Here is a 22,606-nt window from a genome sequence, read left to right on the forward strand (position 1 = left end):
GTGGGAACCAATTCCCCAATCTCATTGGTTGTTGTATACCATGAGACTGAGTCCTTTTAGGTCAAGTATGTGACGTCATCCAAAGGGAGTCACATGGTATACAACAACCAAACAGATTGGGGAATTGGTTCCCACGATCTGATTGGCTGAAATACCATGTGGTGAGATATGCGCAGGGAGAGGCAGCTCTCTCTGTGCCGCTCGCAGCCAGATTGCACAGCGAGAAATTTGAGAGAGGCTGAGATTAGTTTTTCTGTCTCGCCGAGCGGTTTGGGCATTTTCCTGCCGCACGGTTTCAGTTGGGTTCAGATTTTTCCTGAATGCCGTGATAACTCATCTGACAAACCGTTCAGCGAGAACATGGCAAACCTTGCGATGTAGCAGCGAACTAATCAAGGCTACTAGCATTGGCTCCATAGCGTAATTTACTGGTGCATTTGCCTTCCTCCCTATCATCTTTCAGCTGCTTGTCGCGGCTGAGAAAATTTAATTTGAGTGTTTGTTGCAATACTCCGCAGTAATTATAGTAGACGCTAGTGTCTTCACAATCTAAATGCAATGTAACTGGTCCCTTATTCCCATTCTGTAATGATGCGCTCACCACAAACAAGGCGTGATAGCGAGGTTGAGGTGGGGCGTGTCTGGAGTGCAGATTGTTCGAGGTAGCCGGGTCGGGGTAGGAGAGGTTAGGATGGTCAGTGATACTTGCCGAGGTCTGGATTGGAGTTGCAGGTACTTTAGCCAAGGTCAGGATTGGAGAGGTGCGGATCGTTGAAGCCGGGGTAAGGAGCAGAGAGGTGCGGATTGTCGTTGGTAAGCCGGGGTCAGGAGCGGAGAAGTGCGGAATCCAAAAACCAAACAAGGTCAGGCAAAACAGGAAAAGATCAGGCAAAGGTCAGACATAAGGTTAGGACTGTAGTGAACACAGCGCACAAACAATAGACTATGCTCAGCCAATGTGCCAGGGGGCCCGCAGAGCATATAAAGCAAGGCAGTCCAATGAACATGCAGCATACTCACGAGTATGCCTGGCTGTGGTTGGCTGGAGCGTATCAACACAGGTGTACCACTTAAGTAGAGGAGCGAGGAAGCTTGTGCGTGCGCGCGTGCCACGGCAACGTCACCACGCGAGTGTAGTCCGGAGACGGGGTCAGCAGGGACGGCACTAGTGTTGTGTGATCCGCGCATGCCCCTAGATGGAAAGCAGGTCATCCGATCGCGTGTCTGGGGATGCTGGGAGTGCGCCGGGGGGCGCAAATAATGGATCATCACAAGTTCATTTCGTACGATATGTGATGGTATTTATATGTAACCCACCACTTACATAACATTACCTGACTATCGCTGGATGTGTTTCCTGCGCAAACACAGTGTTGATGTCACCAAACCTGCAAAACAAGAATGAAACATGGGCATTTTTTAATTTTTGTAATACTACAATAATACAATCTTCTTCAGCCACCAATTGACATCTTATTGCTGTCTCTTTACATGTTCAAATGTTAAATAATTGTGAGATTGTTTGCTACAGAAGATAATACGGCAGATGCATAAATTACAGTACTGTACATTACCTGGCAGTTTCGCTGGATGTTACATAGTTACATAGTTGATGAGGTTGAAAAAAGACGTACTGCTGCGACACACTTTATTTGAGCAAATACCCAGTATGTACCTGGCAGATACCTGGAATGCGCCGCTCCTCACCTCTGACAAGCCCCGTTGTGTTTGCCTTCCCAGCCATGGTTCATGCCTGGCTGACGGGCGGCTGATCTGTTAAATGATAATGATTAGGATTTAATAGGCTGCAATGCTTCGGGTGTCTACCAGATGGCATAAATTCATGAATTGTAATGCAGTATATATATATATACTGTGCAGTATTGCAGCCAGCGGGAATAAAATGCTTCAATCCCTGCCTGGAAAATAACGCAATGCACTCGGGCAGAAAACAGTCACAAACCTCAATACACCCGAGAATACCCGAATTCGTGGGACTAGCCGAGCTCGAATAAAGTGTGTCGCCAGTGTATGCTAAACCTATGCTAAATTTAGACAACAGATACTTTATCCCATATCTATACTTACTTATTGATCCAGAGGAAGGCAAACATAAAACCCCATTAAGGGGAAAAATTAATTCCTTCCTGACTCCAAGAATTGGCAATCGGATTAATCCCTGGATCAACATCCTGCCCATGTATACTTATTTGGTATATCCCTGTATACCTTTCCCATCTAAAGAGATGTCCAACCTGTTTTTGAACAAATCTATTGTATCTGCCATCACAGTCTCCATGGGTAATGAATTCCACATTTTAACTGTCCTTATTGTAAAGAACCCTTTCCTTTGTTGCTGGTGAAATTTCCTTTCCTCCAACCTTAAGTGATGGCCCTGAGTCCTTTGTACTGCCCGTGGGATGAATCGTTCTTTTGAAAGCTCCTTGAATTGTCCCGAATATATTTGTATATAGTTATCATATCCCCTCTTAGACGCCTCTTTTCTAAAGTAAATAAATCTAATTTACAGTAGCTAGCCACTCCTCATAAGTTAGATTGTCCATCCCCTTTATTAATTTGGTGGCTCTTCTCTGCACTCTCTCTAGTTCCATAATGTCTTTTCTTAGGATTGGTGCCCAAAATTGTACTCCATATTCAAGGTGTGGTCTTACTAATGCTTTGTAAAGGGGCATAATTATGTTTACTTCCCTTCCATCCATTGCCCATTTGATGAAAGATAAAATCTTGTTTGCCTTTGCAGCTACTGCATGACATTGGGCACTATTGCTAAGCCTGCTGTCTACAAGCACTCCTAAATACTTCTCAATCAAGGATTCCCCCAATATATCTCCATTTATATTGTAAGTCACCTTTTTATTCTTGCATCCCAAATGCATAACCTTACATTTATCTGTATTAAACCTCATCTGCCATTTACCTGCCCACGTTTCCAGTCTCTCCAATTCCTTCTGAAGAGAAATTACATCCTGCTCTGATTCTATTACCTTACACAATTTAGTATCATCAGCAAAGATGGAGACTTTGCTCTCGATCCCAACCTCAATGTCATTAATAAACAAGTTAAAAAGCAGGGGTCCCAGTACTGATCCCTGAGGTATATCCACTCACGACTTTAGCCCAACCTGAAAAAGTTCCATTTATGACAACCCTCTGTTGTCTGTCCTTTAACCAGTTTTCAATCCAGGTGCATATATTATTACTGAGTCCTATTTGCTTTATTTTGTACACCAACCTCTTGTGTGAAACCGTATCAAAAGTATTTGCAAAATCTAAGTAGACCCCATCAACTGCATTACCCTGGTCTAAATTCCTACTTACCTCCTCAAAGAAACAAATAAGGTTAGTTTGGCAAGATCTATCCTTCATAAATCCATGCTGACTATTACTAATAATTTTGTTTTCCATTAGGTATTCCTGAATATTATCCCGTATTAAACCTTCAAGTAGTTTCCCTACTATTGAAGTCAGGCTTACACCATGTGACAGAGGCTGGGGGGGAAAAAGGATGTGACTTCATTGAAAGCTTGTCACATGGTACTAGAGCCAATCAGAGCGTGGGAACTCCATCCCTACTCTGGGTGGCTGTAGTACGTCACATCCTTTTTCCCCCCAAGCCTCTGTCACATGGTATACTAGAGCCAATCAGAGTAGGGATGGAGTTCCCACGCTCTGATTGGCTACCATACCATGTGAGGGCGGCCATGTGTCTTTTCATGACGTCATCTTAAAGGCAATTGAAGCAAAGCCATTCTGATTGGCTGTGCTGTCATTGACTTTAAGTGACGTCATCATTTTTATTTTTATCGGCCAAAACACATGGTTTTCACGGCCCAATCAGGGCCGTGGGAACCATATGACGAAAATGTGACGTCATAGGCCTTTAAAAGCCTATGTCGTCTCATTTTGAAGCCAGACGCCGTGGAGGAAGGACCTCCGGACAAGAAAGAAGACCAGGGAGTAGCCGAAGATGGAAAGCAGACCCGCCCCGCCCGGAAGAAGATAGAAGAAAGAAGAATACAGATGAAGATAAAGATGGATTACAAATAGAAGACCCGTGGATTGATTTGGATTTTTAGTTTAATGTTTATTATTTTATGGTTTTTTATTTTATGGGTTCCTGTTCGTGGATTGGTTCGTGAGTAAGCTGCGCAACGGGAGTCGGTGGGGGCAAGTAATGGTAAATGAACTAAAGAAATGTATTTTATTTAACTTGTTAATTTTTTTAAAAGCTTTTTTAACATGTGTATTTTTTTTTTTTTGTGGTGTATCATTTCTTGCCACTGTATGTATGTATGTATATATGTCTAGAGAGATATATACATACAGGGTAAGAAATTATGTTGTTTTAAAAGCTTTCGTTCATGTGTTTTAAATTAATTTGGCTATGCAGCTATGCTTAAATGTGTGTTTAAAGTATTTTAAAATTAGATAGATGTAATTGTTGATATTGTATTGTGTGTTTGAGGGAGGTCAGGGCTAGCCTTGGTTTTAAAGTTTGTATTCCGGTTGGTACTTATATTTTTTTCACATGCTGAATTGTTCTGCTCGAGGCGTGAATTAGTTAATTGTTTCATTGTTCGGGATGGACTGTCAATTGTTTAGGGATGTAAATAATGATTGCTAATTGATTTTTGTTTACTTGATTGGTTAAAATAGTTGACTTGTTGGAAGTGTTTGTATTTTGCTTGCAATGATATTGTTAACGTTCATTTGCAGAATGTATATGGTGCATAGATTTTATGCATCATTTATACAATGTGAATGCAATGTATTGATTGGAATGTGAGGTGTTTCATTGGCATGTGATGATTTAGATTGTAAGATCAGTTAGGATTATTAAAGGAAATTCATTGTAATGTAGTGTGTCTGTATGGAGAAGTGTTATTTGTAGGACAGTATGGTTTTGATAACCCTTCTACATTTATTTGTATATTGGTTCATCATGTGTGTGTATATACTGTATATATATATATATATATATATACAGTATCTCTCTCTCTCTCTCTGTATATATATATATATATATATATATATATATATATATATATATATATATATATATATACTGTATATATAGTTGCAAGATGAAGCCACTGTACAAATTCATGGGTGAAGGGTGGGTATCGGGCCAGTGTGGCTTAACCCCTTAATTACATTTGCGGTTATTATCTGATAAGGTGTTTAAGGGGTTAATTGATATCTGAATGTAATTGCAATGTATTGGCTTTGTTTTGGCAATGTATTTTGTGGACAAGACAAGGATGTTGCTGGCGACGGACACTTCGTATTGATGAGGTCAGTAGTACTTTATTTATTTGAATATGCTAGTTAATGTTTTTAATAATGGGCAATTAATCTATTATCCATATCTGGATAATAGTTATTTTGCACATTATTGTACTGTAGGTGTTGGGGGGGGGGGTATGTATTGAATGTATAGGCCAGGTTTATTTTTTTTACATTCAGGGTTTGTTCCGTGGTTCTGCGTGGGACCTCTGGAGACCACCTGTGGTTTCCTCGGGTATCCCACGGGTATCAGGCTGGTGGTTCCACGGGTGACACATGTGGGGATGAAGCTGTGTGGTCCCACTTCTGTGGGGGCACCGCCGACCCGTAGTCTGCGGGGATAAAGCTGTGTGGTCCCACTTCTGTGGGGGCACCGCCGACCCGTAGGTGCGGGGATGATGATGTGTGGTCCCACTTCTGTGGGGGCACCGCGGACCCGTAGTGAGCACTCGTGAGTTCCCCAGACCCCCGTGGGAACCACGCGAGGCCCCGCAGACACCTGTGGGTCTGACCCGGGGCTCCCAGACATCCTTGAGCCTACCGTGGGGACCCAATTGTAGCCCACGGTGACCCAAGGAGACCACCTGGGGGCCATGGTGCTGGCGGGACCCACCAGCAGGCCTCCAGAACCTGTTTAAAAAGGGCTGCTGGTACCCTGTAGGTCTGTCCAGGTGCCCCGCCAGCCCACCGGGGACTCGCATGGGGCTGCGTTATGAACCCTGTTTGTAAAAGGATAAATCTTGTATTTATGGGGGGGCACAGGGGGTGGGTAATGTATTTAATAAATAGAATGATGTTTATTGTGGGTCACTGTGTTGTTTTTATTGTGGGTACTGGGGGTGGGGGGGAGGTGTGTTTCCCCAACGGTATGTGGGTAGGCCTCCCTTGTGGGTACTGGGTGAGGGTGGTTAGGCCTCACGGGGGGGGTTAGTGTGGGAGGGTATGTAGGCATCCCGAGTGGTGGGTGAGGGTGGGTTAACCCCTTAATGACTGTAGCGGTTAATAACCGCTATGGTGATTAAGGGGTTAGGGGACATTACTTTGGATGTTTTAATTTTTGTGTCTGTTTTGCAGAAGCGGAGGGGCCATGGTGAGGATGGGGGGGGGGGTAACGGTATGTGGGTAGGGGGTGAGGGTGGTTAGACCTCACAGTATGCACATCGGGTCCCCCCCCTCCCCACATTTACATACACTGCACTCACAGCAACACAGGCAGAGAGATTTTACAGAAACATTAGGGGGGAGGGGGCTTTAAACAGATTACACTCAAGGCAGAGAGATTTAACAGAAACATTAGGGGGAGGGGGCTTTACACAGATTACACTCAAGGCAGGGAGATACAGGGGATGTACTGTACTGTATGTTGTTTATTGCAATGCTTCAATGTGTGTACAGTATAATGTTTTTTACAATTAGATAGATGTAATCCTTGGTATTGTAAGGGTTAGCGTTGGTTTTAAATTTTGTATTCTGGTTGGTACTTATATATTGATTTTTGTTTACTTGATTGCTTAAAATAGTTGACTTGTTTGGAGTTATCTGTATTTTGCTTGCAATGATATTGTTCACATTCATTTGCAGAATGTTGTTCAAATATAGTGCTCTAGTGACAAAGTTTGTAATGAACAATAATTTCTTGATTGAAGGTCATAGGCTGGGTTTAAGGTATATATAAATGAGTGAGGTATATATGGGTGAGTATATGTGTCTGAGACCTGAATAAATGTCCTGGTGAGTGTGGGTAATGGAGATATATGAGCCCCACCCCCTCACTGCCAATGTGGACTGGTACTGACAACTTGTAATAACACCAATGAAATACCTCTGTGTACTGTTTAAGGTACAAACTCATGTGACCTTGCCCATTGTGCCTTCTGGGATGCGTGCTTCTGCCAGTTGAGATTATTCAGGTAGCCACAAGTGTAGAGATGCAGCGCAAAGCAAAGAACTGGATCCACGGGACAGCAGCAGTTTGATAAAAATAAAGTTCTTTATTGAAAAAACATGGTGCAGACAGGCATGGGTGCAGGGAAAAAAGCCTCTGTCTCTAACGCGTTTATTCTGCATTTGCAGAATTTATATGGTGCATAAATTCTATGCATCATAAATACAATGTAAATGCAATGTATTGATTGGAATGTGAGGTTTTTCTTTGTCATTTGATGATTTAGATTGTAAGATCAGTTAGGATTATTAAAGGAAATTCATTGTAATGTAGTGTGTCTGTATGGAGAAGTGTTATTTGTAGGACAGTATGGTTTTGATAACTCTTCTACATTTATTTGTATATTGGTTCATCATGTGTGTGTATATACTGTATATATATATATATATATATATATATATATATATATACCCTATTTCCTCGATTCTAAGACGCCATCGATTCTAAGACGCACCCTTGATTTAATAAAAAAAATTGAGGAAAAAAACCCCACTATATTAAATGTGCAGAATTTTTTTCGGGAGAGAGAGAGAGAGAGAGAGAGAGAGGGGGAGAGAGGGGGGGAAGAGAGAGAGAGGGAGAGTTGGGGGAAGAGAGAGATAGGGAACAGAGAGGGAAGAGAGAAAGAGAGGGGGAAGAGAGAGAAAGAGGGGGGAAGAGAGAGAGAGGGGGGAAGAGAGAGAGAGAGAGGGGAGAGGAGAGAGAGAGGGGGGGGAGAAGAGATAGAGAGGGGGGGAGAGAGGGAAGAGAGAGGGAAGAGAGAGAGAGTGGGGGGAAGAGAGAGATAGGGGGGGAAGAGAGAGAGAGAGGGAGAATTGGGGGGAAGAGAGAGGGAAGAGAGAGAAGAGAGAGAGAGGGGGAAGAGAGAGAGAGGGAAGAGAGAGAGGGGGGGGAAGAGAGAGAGTGGAGGGGGAGAGAGAGGGGGGGGGAAGAGAGAGAGAGCGGGAAGAGAGAGAGAGGGAGAGTTGGAGGGAAGAGAGAGGAAAGAGAGAGAGAGGGGGGAAGAGAGAGAGAGAGAGGGGGGTGGGAGGGAGAGTTGGGGGGAAGAGAGAGAGTGGAAGAGAGAGAGAGGGGGGGAAGAGAGAGAGGGGGGAAGAGAGAGAGGGGGAAGAGAGAGAGGGGGGGAGAGAGAGGGGGGAAGCGAGAGAGAGGGGGGTTAGAAGAGAGAGAGGGGGGGAGAGAGAGGGACAGAGGGGGAAGAGAGACAGAGGGGGGAAGAGAGCGAGCAAGGGGGAAGAGAGAGAGAGAAAGGGGGGTGGGAGGGAGAGTTGGGGGGAAGAGAGAGAGAGTGGGAAGAGAGATAGAGGGAAGAGAGGGAGGACGGGGGAAGAGAGAGGGGGGGAAGCGAGAGAGAGGGGGGGTGAAGAGAGAGGGACAGAGGGGGGAAGAGAGAAAGAGAGACAGAAGGGGAAGAGAGAGAGAGAGGGGGGGAAGAGAGAGAGAGAGGGGGGGGAAGAGAGAGAGAGGGGGGAAGAGAGAGATGGGGGGAGAGAGGGAGAGATGGGAAGAGAGAAGGGAGAGAGATGGGGGAGAGGAGAGAGAGAGGGGGGATAGGAGAGAGAGAGGGGGGAGAGAAGAGAGGGGGGAGAAGAGAGAGAGGGGGGAGAGGAGAGAGAGGGGGGGAAAAGGAGAGAGAGGGGGGGAGATGAGAGAGAGAGAGGAGGAGAGAGGAGAGAGAGGGGGGGAGAGAGGAGAGAGAGGGGGGGGCAGAAAGGAGAGAGAGAGAGAGAGAGAGAGAGAGAGAGAGAGAGAGAGAGAGAGAGAGAGAGAGAGAGAGAGAGAGAGAGGGGAAAGAGGAGAGAGAGGAGAGAGAGGGGGGAAAAGAGGAGAGGGGGGAGAGAGGAGAGAGAGAAGGGGGGAGAGAGGGAGAGAGGGGGAGTGGGGGGAATGGGGGAGAGAAGCGGGAGGGGAGAGAAAGGAGAGAATTGGGAGAGATTGGAGGGAAGGGGAGAGAATGAAAGGTCACACACACACACACACACACACACACAGAGAGAGAGAGAGAGACAGATACATACACACAGAGAGACACATACACACACAGAGAGACACACACATACACTGAAAGAGAAAAACACAGACAGACAGAGACAGACACGGGGTGGGGTGGCTTGTGGTGCCGGCAGCACAGCTGTGAGTAGCAGAGGCAGACAGATGGAACGTGGGGCATGCAGCAGCCACACACTGCCGAATGAATCTCTCCTGTATGGGGGCGTCACTTCCAACGAGCAGAGCGAGGGAGGAGGGGGGCTTGTGGTGCATGCAGCCGAACATACATTGCTCCTTTGGGGACCAGCACTTGGAGCAGGGGGGGGGGGCTTGTGAGTAGCAGAGGCAGACAGAGGGCTTTTGGGGCATGCAGCCACACACTGCAGAATCAATCTCTCCTGTGTGGGGGCGGTAATTCCAGCAAGGGGGGGAGCACGGGGCATGCAGCCGAACATACACTGCTCCTTTGGGGACCGGCACGTGGAGGGAGGGGGGGGTTTGGTGGCAGAGTCGCGGGGCATGCAGCGGGACACACTGCTCCTTCTGTGTGGGGGCGGGGGGTGGCAGAAACGCAGGGCAAACGCTGAAAGCTGCTGTGGCTTCTGCAGCGCCCCCTGGCTGTTTTTTTTGTGTGTTTTTTTTGAGTACATCGATTCTAGGACGCAGTCCCTATTTCAGACACGTGAAAAAGGGAAAAAAAGTGCGTCTTAGAATCGAGGAAATACGGTATGTATAGGGATTGGTATTATATATATATACTGTATATATATATATATATATATATATATATATATATATATATATATATATATATATATATATACTGTATATATATACATATGTATTTATTTATTTATTTAGATGTATTTATTAATTGTGGGGCTGCTGTGCGTGAATTATTTTTATTGTGGCTAGCGGGGGTGGGTGAAGGGGGTGTTTGGCCCTTGGTGTGAGTTAAGTACTTGCAGGGGGGTTGCGGGTGCACTTAACCCCTTCACGACCGTAGCAGTTAATACCGCTACGGTCGTGAAGGGGTTAAGTGCACCCGCTACCCCCCCCCGCAAGCCCTAAACAACCACCGTTGGGGCTAATACCCCCTTCACCCACCCCCGCTACCCACAATAAAAAAATTCACACACAGCAGCAGCACAATTAATAAATAAATCTAAATAAATATATAAATACATAAATAGAAATAAATACATTTAAAATACATTTTTATTCATAGTGTAGATGTGCAGGGGGTCTCCGGAGCCGAACCGCTGTGGTTTTAGGTCCAGTATATACTGCATTACAATTCATGAATTTCTCGGCTTCAAAGACAACAGCTCGCAAACGCCCCCATGCGTTTTTACACGGCATTGCAGTATTGCAGCCAGCGGGAATAAAATGCTTAAATCACGGGCGCGATATAACGCTATATACTCCGGGAGAAAGCGATACAAAACCGCACATCACCGGGATACTCCGAAATTCGTGGAGCTAGCCAAGTAAGAATAAAGTTGGTCGGTAGTGTAGCTCCCTTTTTAATATAGGCACCCGTCTGCTTTACGCCAATCTTGTGGTACTGAGCCTGTGGAAATGGAGTCCTTGAATATTAAATATAATGGTTTGGCTATTACTGAGCTTAACTCCTTGAGAACTCTTGGATGTATGAAATCGGGGCCAGGTGCCGTGTTTACTTTAATTTTTTCAAGTCGCTTATGAACTTTTTCCTCAGTTTACAAATTGTTCATTAATATGGAGGTTGTGGCTTCCTCCTGCGGCACTACTATTGAACTTTATTCTTCCCTGGTAAACACAGAGGCAAAGAATTAGTTTAATACCTCAGCTTTTTCCTTATCTCCAATAATCTGCCTACTCATCTCACACTGAAAGGGCCTATATTTTCTTTCCTCATTTTTTGTTATTAAGGTACTTAAAGAACATTTTAGGGTTGACCTTACTTTCTATTGCAATCCTTTTTTCATTATCCATTTTTGCTAATTTGATTGCCCTTTTGCAATTTTTGTTACATTCCTTATAATTCTGATACTGGTACGATGTCTCTGTCCCTTGTGACTTAAAGAATCTAAACGCTTTTCTCTTCTTGTCCATTTCCTCCCCTACCTGTTTATTTAGCCACATTGGTTTTGACTTATTTCTTTTATACTTATTTCCTAAGGGTATACACTGATAAGTGTGCTTTTTTTTTTTTTTTTTTTTTTTTTTTCAAGGAGCAATTCTTATTTGTTTACAATAATATTTCTTTGTGACAGCTGCTCTTATAGGGCTGTGGGATCTGCTATTAATTTTTTTATTTTTTTTTCAATTTTTTTTTTTTTTTTCAATTTTTTTTATTGTTTTGGAGAGACACAACAAATATTCAACATTGCTACACATATATTGTTCAAGTATTACCAGTTGTGTTTAAAACAAAAAAAAACCTCTACAATTCGTTATCAATGCTTAAATAAAATATTCGTTTTAACATAGTCTTTGTGTTAATATGATCTGTTTCCACATCTTAGGCTGTGCTAGGGAAGCATCCGCCGCCTTGCGTGACTCTCGTAGAATTTAGAAAAGAATAGAGAAGAACGGCGAAAAGACGAGAAAGAAAGGGGAGGGAGAAGCCCATTTATCTAGTTTCTCTATAGTTATGTCTGTGTTCCTAATTGCCCGGCCAAATTTCCCAGATTTTGTGAAATTTGTCAAGTTTTTGGCTCAATTGCGCTGAAAGGAGCTCTATCATTTTTATTTCCCTTATTCTCCATAACACCGTCTGTCCAGAGGGCGCGTTCACCTTTTTCCAGGCCGCTGCAATAGCACAGCGGGCTGCCGTAAACACGTGAATTGTCATTTTACTTTCCGCCGTTTCCAGATCTTCGATTGGTTTGGCCAGCACCATGGTCAGCGGTTCCACCTCCACCTCCACCCCCAGGTACTCCCGGATCAATGTTTGAATCATGACCCAGAATACCTGAATTTTTGGACAATTCCACCAAATATGAGCCATATCTCCTTTTTGCCCGCATCCCCTCCAGCACAAATCCGGGGACCCGCGGAAAATCTGTCTCAGCCTGCTTGGGGTTAGGTACCAATGAAACAAAATTTTATAAATATTCTCCTTAATAGTGGTACAGATTGATGTTTTTGAAGCTGCTTCCCTGATATCCTCCTAATCTTCTCTATCGATCTCTGCATTCAAATCTTCTGCCCATTTGATCATATAGCTGTGTTGGGAACAACCCCCCGATCATGCCAGGCCCAAATATATTTCCGAGATCAGCCCTTTACAGTAATATCCTTTCCTACACAGTCTTTCAAAATTTGTTAGAGTTTGGAATGTTGAATGTTTGGAGACTGATTGCAGGTAGTGTTTGATTTGGAGGAAACCAAACACTGGTACTTTAACTATTTGGTGTTTTTTCTCCAGCTCTGGGAGAGGTAAGATTCTACCATTGTCTACAAAGTCATCAGCTACCATCAGCTTTAATGTCATGAATTTATTGAGTCTCTGTGGGAGCCAGCCTGGGGGAAATTCAGGGTTGTTGAATATGGGAGTCAGTAGTGTTGGACTGGCTGTCAGACCATATTTATCTTTATTTCTAGACCACACTCGCCATGTACATCTCATTTCTCCCAGTTTCAATATTTCTGAGAAGGTCTCTCTTCCCCTCCTGGTCCACATGGCGGCCGGGGGAGAGAGAGGTCTCGTGTTGGTAGACTCTATTCCCACCCAGCAACTTGTATTTGGATCGTTATTACACATTATTGCTTGTTTGAGTTGGGCCGCCAAATAGTATTTAATGATATCCGTGACTGCCAAGCCTCAGCTATCTTTTGGAGCTTGCAAAATAGATCTAGCTACCCTGGGTCTTTTGTTCTGCCAGATGAATTGAAAAATTCTGTTTTGCATATTTTTAAGCTCTGACATTGGGATATTTATTGGAAGAGTCTGGAAGTAATACAGGAGCCTTGGTAGGATATTCATTTTGACCGTGGCTATTCTGCCTAGCCAAGATATCTGGTATTCATTCCAGCTCTGGAGGTCCTTTTCTAACCTCTCAAATAGGGGTGGGTAGTTATGTTTATACAGCGTAGTGTACTCCCTTGTTATTTGGATTCCTAGGTATTTGATCTTTGTGCTTGTAATAATTTAGCTTCGGGATCTGATAGAGTTAGGTTTAATGCTTCCGACTTATCCATGTTAATTTTGTATCCCGAGATTTTGCTGAATTTATCTAATTGTGAGTGTAAATTCGGGAGTGAAGTCAAGGGGTTGGTGAGCGTCAGGATAATGTCATCAGCAAATAGGGATATTTTATAGTTTGTCTCTCCTATCTTAATTCCATTTATGTCTCTAATTGTTGATGCCAAGGGTTCTATGGAGAGAGCAAACAGAAGCGGAGACAAGGGGCATCCCTGGCGAGTACCATTCTTTATATTTATAGGGTTTGCGTCTCCTCCTGGAAGTTTCACTACAGCCGTGGGATTTCGGAATAAGGCTCTGACCCCTTCCAGATATTGGCCCTTAAATCCATACTTGATTAGTGTTTGGTCTAGAAAATCCCACCTAATCCTATCGAACGCTTTTTCCGCATCTAAGTTCAACAGGATGGCTTTCGTGGATGAGAGATGTACATGATCAATTATGTCTATAATTTTCCTAGTATTGTCTGAGGCCTGTCTGCCGGAAATAAACCTGACTTGATCTATATGTATTAGGTTTGGGAGTATGGGGGCCAGTCTGTTCGCTAGGATTTTACTGAATAGTTTTAAGTCCGAATTAAGGAGGGCTATGGGGCGGTAATTACCACACTGTAGTGGGTCTCTCCCTTCCTTTGGTATAATTGCTAAGTTAGCTTTGGACATAGATGTCGGGATGGCTGTTCCTTCCAGAAACGCATTAAACACATCTAGTAGACATGGGGCTAGAACCATCTTAAATTTTTTGTAGTACTGATTGGAGAACCCATCTGGGCCTGGCGTTTTGCTGGGTTTTAGTTGGGCAATTGCATCTAGTAATTCTTCCAGGGATATTTCCTTATTCAGGTCTAGGAGGTCACTTTCCGAAAGTTCCGGAAGTGTGCATGATTCCAGATATCTACAGATCGCCTCTGCGTCTGAGAATTTATTTTGTGGAAAATTTAGGTTATACAGTTTATTGTAAAACTAAGAGAATTCGTTCGCTATTTGTTTCTCACAATATGTTTTCCTACCTGATTTTGTCTGAATAACTGTTATTTGCGATTTAGCTCTCATACCTCGTAATTTGGAAGCTAGCAATCGGTCGGCTTTATTACCTTTGTCGTAATATTTTTGCTTGGTCCACCGCAACGCCCTCTCCACCTCATCTGTTTGGATCTGTTTAAATTCAGATCTGGTTTTATCTAGTAATTTGAATAGTTTTTTTGAGGGATTGGTTTTATGTTGTTGCTCCAAAACTCGAACTTTCTCCGCTAACTCATTGTATAGTTGCTGCTTTATTTTTTTCTTGTGAGTTGCTATGGATATAATATTCCCTCTAATTGTTGCCTTATGTGCTTCCCATAACATTGCTGGTGACGCTACAGAGCACTTATTCAGCGTAAAGTATTCTCTGAGTTTTTGTTTAATTTCTATTTCTACATCTATGTGGTTTAACAGAGAATCGTTTAGTTTCCAATTATATTGGTTAGTTCTATAGAAGGGGAGGGAGAGTGTCAGTGACACCGGAGCGTGATCTGACCAAGATATAGAACCTATGTCTGACTGGGAGGATGCCTGGAGAATATCCTTAGTACCCAGAAAATAGTCAATCCTCGAGTAGGTCTGGTGTGGGGGAGAGAAAAAGGAGTAGTCCCGCTGCCCCTGGTGCTGAGCCCTCCAAATATCTATTAGGGAGAATTCTTTCATTATATCTCGAAACTTCTTAGCATTATTCTCTGTGGAACGGGGGTGTGGGGTTCCTATGGAGCTCGTTCTATCCTGTTCCGGAACCGCTATAATGTTTAAATCTCCTGCTAGCAGCAGTGTAGTTCGGGGTTGGGGTGCTATGAGATCACATAGTTCCTTCAAGAACTTAGCTTGGCCTTCGTTCGGGGCATATATATTGACAAGAGTAATGTCCACTCCTGATAGAGTGCCCTGCAAAATAAGGTATCTACCTTCTGGGTCAGAAGTTTCTTGTTTTAGCGAGAATTTGACAGCATTTTTAAACAGGATAGCTACCCCTCTTTTTTTTGTGGGACCTGACGCGTAATATGCCTGTGGGTATACCCTCTGAAAGGTGTTTGGGGGGGGTCGTTGTATTAAAGTGTGTCTCCTGAAGAAACAGTATATCACCTTTTGTTTTCTTCAGCTCTTGAAGAGCCAGTTTTCTTTTGGTTACTGAGTTTAATCCTTTCACATTTACGGATATTAATTTAAGTGTTGTTCTAAGAGCCATTTGTAATTTGTGAGTGTATAGGGAAGCCTACCTTTCCCTCCATTTTCCCATGATGGAGGGGAGACCTGCATTCAGAGCATCTCTTGGGTTTGGCATGGTAGTTTTGCGGTACCTCTGTTTCTGGGCATTCCATTCCTCTGTGTTGGACTTCGTCTCCACTGGGTGTGGGCTGGGGGAGATAGATAAGAAGGGATGGGGGGGAAACAGAGAAAAAGAAGAAGAAAAAGAAGAAAATAAGTGGGCAGTATTTGTGCCCCAACATGGGAACCCCCACCACTCTAAAGGTGGAGGGATTGGGCTTAGTGCCCATTGAAGACTTCTCGGCACGTTCCGTCCGTGGACCCATCTGAGTACACCCGGAGCCCCCTATGAGTAGGCATATGGTCAACCGGACCTACAGTGATAAGTAATATTAGAACAAGAAGATAAACAAAAAACAAGAAACTTAACAAACTTTGGTTTCTATTAGGTACATCCCACCTATCTCTAAAGTTATTTTGTCTCTTTCCCTGTCCCTTCCTATCCATTCAATTTGCCTGTCTCTGGGAATTTATGCCCCTTTGGATGGCATATGTTTCCTCAGTGTATGTCTGCTCTTACTTAGGCAATTGTCAAGTTGGTGTTTCCTTTAACTATCTCATGCTTTTGACAATGACCTGTTTTGCCTGTTGCTTAGAAGGGTTTAGTTAGCATTGTTCTGTTACAAGGTTTGCAGTATTTTTTGCCTTACATTTTCCTTTGTTTGTTAGCTTTTCCCCTGAAAGAGATGTATGATTAAACTTTAACACCACTAGATGGCGCTAGAAGGTTATAAACGCCTCATATTGTTCTATTACCCTGAGCTATTTAGAACAAGATTTACCTCAGATTTTATAAACTGGTAAATGGTACCATTTTAGAACATGTTTCTTGCACAGTATTATATATGTTCGTCTGTACCTATGTGTATCTGTGAACAGGTGATATAACTTATGAGTTAGGTGCACACCCCCCCAGTCCAGATCCGATCACCCCCACCCCCCCCAAACCCCGACACCCCCCACCCCCCCCAGACCCTAACACCCCCACCCCACCCCAAGCAAACCCGCGACCATCCCCCCCCCCCCCCCCCGCCCCAGACCGACACCCCCACCCCCCACCACCACCGGCCGCCAGGGAACCGCAAGCAGCCCCAGAACCGGAGGGCGGGGGGGGAGGGGGGGAGGGGGAGGGGAGGAAAGGGGGGGGGACAAGGGAGGGAGGGGGGGGACAAGGGAGGGAGGGGGGGGGGACAATGGAGGGAGGGGGGGAGAAGGGGAGGAGGGAGGAAAGAGGGAGAGCAGACCAGACTCCATCATGGGTGAAATCAGAGGACGCCAGTTTATCAACATGCATAGCTGCTCCGGGAACGGGGGAACACCCCAAACCCGAGCACCCCCAAACCAGACGTGTAAACTTGGTGATGTTGTCACTTCCTCACGGAGCTCTGCTGTAACTGGCGGATTATGTGTGTATCCTGATCGCGCTTTAGGTGGGATGCACAGGAAGAAATCCTCTACTCCTCCTCAGCTGGAGCTCTCTTCGTAGCAATTCTTTGTGATGCTCGCTGCGGATTCCGCTGCTGGTGCTGGCCCCTGACATCCTCCTCATCTTCAACGGTGGCTTCCTCTCCTGCCTGCGCCAGGCCCAGGTCTCTCAAGAAACGAGTGCAGTCCTCAGGATAAGACAAAGTATGAAATCTGCCTCCCTTATTCACCACAATTTTGAAGGGGAAGCCCCAGCGGTATGGTATGTTATTATCCCTAAGTTTCTGGGTCAGGGGCTTTAATTCCTTCCTTCTGTCTATTGTTTGTTTGGAGAGGTCACTATATATTTCCAACTTTGCATTTCGAAACTGCACTGTGCCCCTCTCCCTACTAGCCGTCAGGATCTTTTCTTTGGTCAGATAGTGATGAAGTCTAACTATAACATCCCTTGCTCTCCTTGGATCTGCAGACCTGGGACCCAGGGCCCTATGAGCACGGTCCATCTCTAGTTTTTCAAGCGTAAGCTCTGGGGCCAAGTCCGAGAACAGATCAATCAGGTATGATTGGAGCAGTTCTGTTTCAATCACCTCTGGGATGTACCTGATTCTGATATTTTGTCTGCGGTCTCGGTTCTCTTGTTCCTCCGCCTGCTCTCTAAGTGCCCGAATCTCAAACTGCATCCTGTTAATTTCGTCCTCCACTGAGGAATTTGCGTGCTCCAAACTGTCCACTTTATTTTTGATTATATCTGTTCGCTCTGATAGCCTGTTCATGTCAGTCCTCAGTGTATTTACTGCCTTTGACAAGTCATCCTGGAAGCCCTGTCTCATCCTGCTAAACAATGGCTCAAGATATTCTTTATTTATTTCTCTGCTCACTCCGTCAGGTTCCCTATCCGCTGCCCTTCCAGTATTTTCCCACGAGATGGCGCCGTCGCCATTTTGAGTCAGGCCGCAGCTCCCTGCTGTCTTCTGGCCCGTCGGGAAATAACCGGAAACACTCTGTTGCTCTGTTTTTTTCTGGCGATTAGACATGCCTGGGATCTTCCCCTGCCAATTACCTGTCTCAGGTGAGTTTTGGGGTCCGATTGCCTCTATATTAGTATTTTATACAGTCGGGGGCTCGGGAGCTCTCCGTCTAGGCGTCCATAGACGGTGACGTCACCAACTGTCTCACAAGTGTGCTTTTCTAACAATGATTTAAAGACTGCCCATTTATCTTCTACATTTTTCCCTGCAAAAACATCATCCCATTGTATTACTACTAGATTAGACCTCAGTTTATTAAAATCTGCCTTTCTAAAGTTTAAGGTCTTTGTTGAACCCAAGAAATCTATTTTGTGATCATTTATTTCAAATGAGACCATGTTATGATCACTGTTACCCAAATGTTCCAGGACTTGAATATTTGTTATTACTTCTACATTGTTTGATATGACCAAATCCAGTATTGAACCCTCTCCTGGTTGGTTCCTCAATAATTTGGGTCATATAATTGTCTTTAAGCACCCCCAAAAACCTGTTTCCTTTTGTTGTAATGCTAATCTCATTGCCTTAGTCTATGTCTGGATAATTAAAATCCCCCATTATGCAAACATGACCCAGTTTTGATGCCTTCTCCATTTGCAAAAATATTTTAGCTTCCTCAATCTCACAGATATTTGGTGGTTTATAGCATATTCCCACAAACATTTTACCTCCACTGCTAATTTCTATCCACAAAGTCTCTACATTTTCATCATTCCCTTCATAAACATCATCCCTTATAATAGGTTTTAGATCCGGTTTAACATATAAGCATACTCCACCTCCCCTTCTATTTGTTCGATCCTTCCGAAAAAGGGAATAACCCTCTAAATTAACTGTCCAGTCATGAGTTTCTTCCCACCATGTTTCAGTAATGCCTATGATATCATACTGCTCCCTTACAGCTATTAATTGAAGCTCCCCCATTTTATCTATCAGGCTTCTTGCATTAGCAAGCATGCATTTAAGGTTTTTTTTCAGCCTGTACTATTCTCTTATCTGCTCCTTACTTTCTGCGCCCATTTGATTTAGTCTTTAGAAGTTTTCTAGTATTATCTGTATTTACTATGGGTGTCTCCTCTTTTCCATTTAGTTCATTATCTGTTTCATTCCCCTCCCCCCTCCATCCTAGTTTAAAATCTCCTCCAAACTTTTTAGCATTCTCCCCCCTAGCACAGAAGATCCCTCCTCATTGAGGTGCGATCCGTCCCTAGAATATAGATGGCACCTCTCAGAAAAGGAGTCCCAGTGCTCTAAAAACTGACGAAAACCCCTCCTTCCTGCACCAACACTGTTGGTGATGTCTTTCCTGCACCAACACTGTGTTGTCATGGGTCCGCTAAACCTGCAAAACATGAATGAAAACAAGAATTAAACAATGACTACTGTACAATAGGATTTTTTTCCTTTTTTGAAATACTACAATAATACGCTGATACAATCTTCTTCAACCGCCAACTGACATCTTATTGCATCTTTACATGTTCAAATGTTAAATAACTGAGTGTTTTTTAGAGAAGAAAATACTGTAAATGTCTGAATGACAGTACTGTACATTACCTGGCAGTATCGCTGGATGTGTTTCCTGCCCGAAGCGCAGTGTTTTCATCAGCCTGCCAAACCTAAAAAACAAGAATGAAAGGAAGAATTAAACAATAACTAAATTAAAGTACTTAATTAAAAACATTTTCTGTAAAACTGTATTCATTAGATTTAAAATATTTTATGTAGAAATTAATTTAGTTCATAAAGTCATCTTCTTTGCTCTGAACACTCTAGCCCAGAGCCTCTGATGTTGAAAAATATCATTGATTCTGTCTTTGACAGTCTTAAATTGTGCAATTCTCATTTTGAACGGCTTCTTTATTTCATCTATAATGGCTGTCACGGGAGACCATGCAGTTTACACCTTTTTACCAGATCATTCATTGAGCAAAACAATGTAGTGAAATAAATTGTAATTTATTCGGCATAAATTCGCATACACACAATGAAACACAAAATACAGACGAAAAGCACACTTACTGGGGGTCTGGGGTTTGAAAACAAGACTCTTCTAGGTGCAGAGAACTCTAAATAGGAGTTTTACCCTGACCGGGACTTGAGAACTTGGGCGCTAAAAACGGGACTTAGAATCTGGCAGGCAGACTTTCCTGGCTTGAAATCAAGCCAGCTGCTTTGCTATTTGCTCAAGAGCAACTTTGAAAAGCCCGCCCGCACTTCTACCACTAGAAATCTCAAATCTGATTGGTTTAGACAATCAGTATTCTCTTATAGTATTCTGAGTTTCAGTCATGAAACTCAGCAACCAATCATCGCATGGGAACATTCTCAGCAGCCAATCAGAGACAAGCCTGTATGAAAAGCCGGGTCAGCGGGAGATCTGAAATTGCCAAGGGACATGCGCAAGTTTGCCCCCTCCATCCCGTGCTATCTCTATGCCACCCGCTGGGTCAGGCTCACTAAGTCTGTCAGAACAAATGACAGCCCGGACGACTGCCATTGTCCTCCAGACTTTGATACTTGAGCCCTTCCCTGCTACCCAAATGGCTTTCACATCTCCTGCATCCTCTGGTTACTTTGAACTCCGATGTCCAGCAAACTTACTGACACCAACTTAGAAGCCCTGACAGTCTTTGTGGGCATTGGTTTTGAAAGTCCCACTACCTTACAGTACACAACAGTATGTTACACTGTATTAATAAAATGTACTTTAATACATCCCTAAACCCTGGGTATTGGGAATAGAATAGAAAAGTGTACTTTTATTTCAGCCTTTATTCCCCACACACTATCTATGGGACTTAGACTGGACTCTGAGAGTCCCCTCACAACCTTATCTATGGTTGGAGCACCCAAGAACCTAATACAGGTTCTGGGCAACTTGGGAAATAACTGGGGTACCCCCCTTTAACCTAGGGATCCCCACAGTTACAGGGACACTTTTCATCTCTATGCCCCATTTACCTTTCCTGGTTATGCTGAAGAAGGGAACCCTAGCGGTGAGTCGCGCAAGTGTTTTCAAGGGCATGTATCATGTATCCGAGAATCGGGTATGATTGCCGGGTACATTTCTAGGGGAACCGATAACTCCAGACCCCAACTACCTAGGCACATTCTGACAACAATTCCTCTGCAAAATCCCCATTAAAACTCATTCCCTAGCACTCGAGTGAGTGTTTGCACTCACAGAGTCTAGCAGCTGATTGCAGTGCGATACTGAATGCTGCCACGCTGATGCTGACAATGCGCGTGCACGTGATAGCACGCGCATTGTACACCCCTTACTGTTGGAGCAACACCTTCATTTCTTAGGTTTACTGTATACCAGTACCTTCATTCGAAACATTGATTTAATTCCACTCAATTGTTTAATTCATTTTCAATCCAGAGTACATCCAGCATTCGACATAGGAGTATTATGTGTGTGTCCTTCAGTGGATTTTAACCCCCATTCTTTTAAATTGATGAACAATAAAATTTACTTTTTATTCATATCACTAAACATTCAGCTTTGGGAATTGAGTGCCTTATTGGGTTTCTAGCTCTCGTTTGTTTTTCCATTATTACCATTACCCAAAGCATCGTTCTCATAACACCATATTTCTATACTACATTGCTGTAGCGGGGAACCCTCTGCTAATATATTCCTGAATGGCATAACCAGAAATTCATATAGGCCACTCGGAGTGATGAAAGCTGACTTCTCCTGTGCCTCCTGGGTCAGAGGGATTTGCCAATACACTTTGGACAAATCCATAGTGGTCAGATACTTTGCACCTACAATCTCATCTAAGAGCTCATTGTGACAGTGAGGGGGTAATAAGGCCATCAATAAAGGTATTATGCCTGGCTGGTTACCTCTAAGCCATATTTTGGGGTTTAGAGTGTCAGCTCTTGGACCCATTTGTTGTACATGAAATGTATGTAATTGCTTGACAATAAAGAATTTATATATGTTTTAGATAGACTGGCAACACTCTGAAAGGCTGGTAGGATTCTTCCCACGCTCGGATTGGCTAGAGTTTTTCATGAATGAACTCTGAAATACTATAAGAAACCTTCACCCAATCCGGACATGAGATTCACTCAGATTCTAAGCGCCAAGACAGCAGCGGCAAAGTCTAAATCACCAAAAGATTCTCTTGGAGAAATACCACTGAACCAGCTTCAGAAATTTCAAGGCAAGAAATTTTCTAAGTTCCACTTTTTGGGACCAAGTTTTGAAAATAGAACGTAGCGGTCGTGGCTGGGATTTCAAGATGAAAGGAGTTACCAGGATGTTTGGTACTATCTGCCGGTCAATGGATTTCGGCAGCTCCGGAGCAGATACAGAGGTGGCGTCAGGAACTTCATCAGATTTGAGTTCCATGACATTTCGGGACAAGTTCCGGTCAACCTTAAGACTTTGTTTTACTTCTTATTT

This window comes from Ascaphus truei, chromosome 4 (assembly GCF_040206685.1).
Source record: "Ascaphus truei isolate aAscTru1 chromosome 4, aAscTru1.hap1, whole genome shotgun sequence".
Classification (NCBI taxonomy): Eukaryota; Metazoa; Chordata; class Amphibia; order Anura; family Ascaphidae; genus Ascaphus; species Ascaphus truei.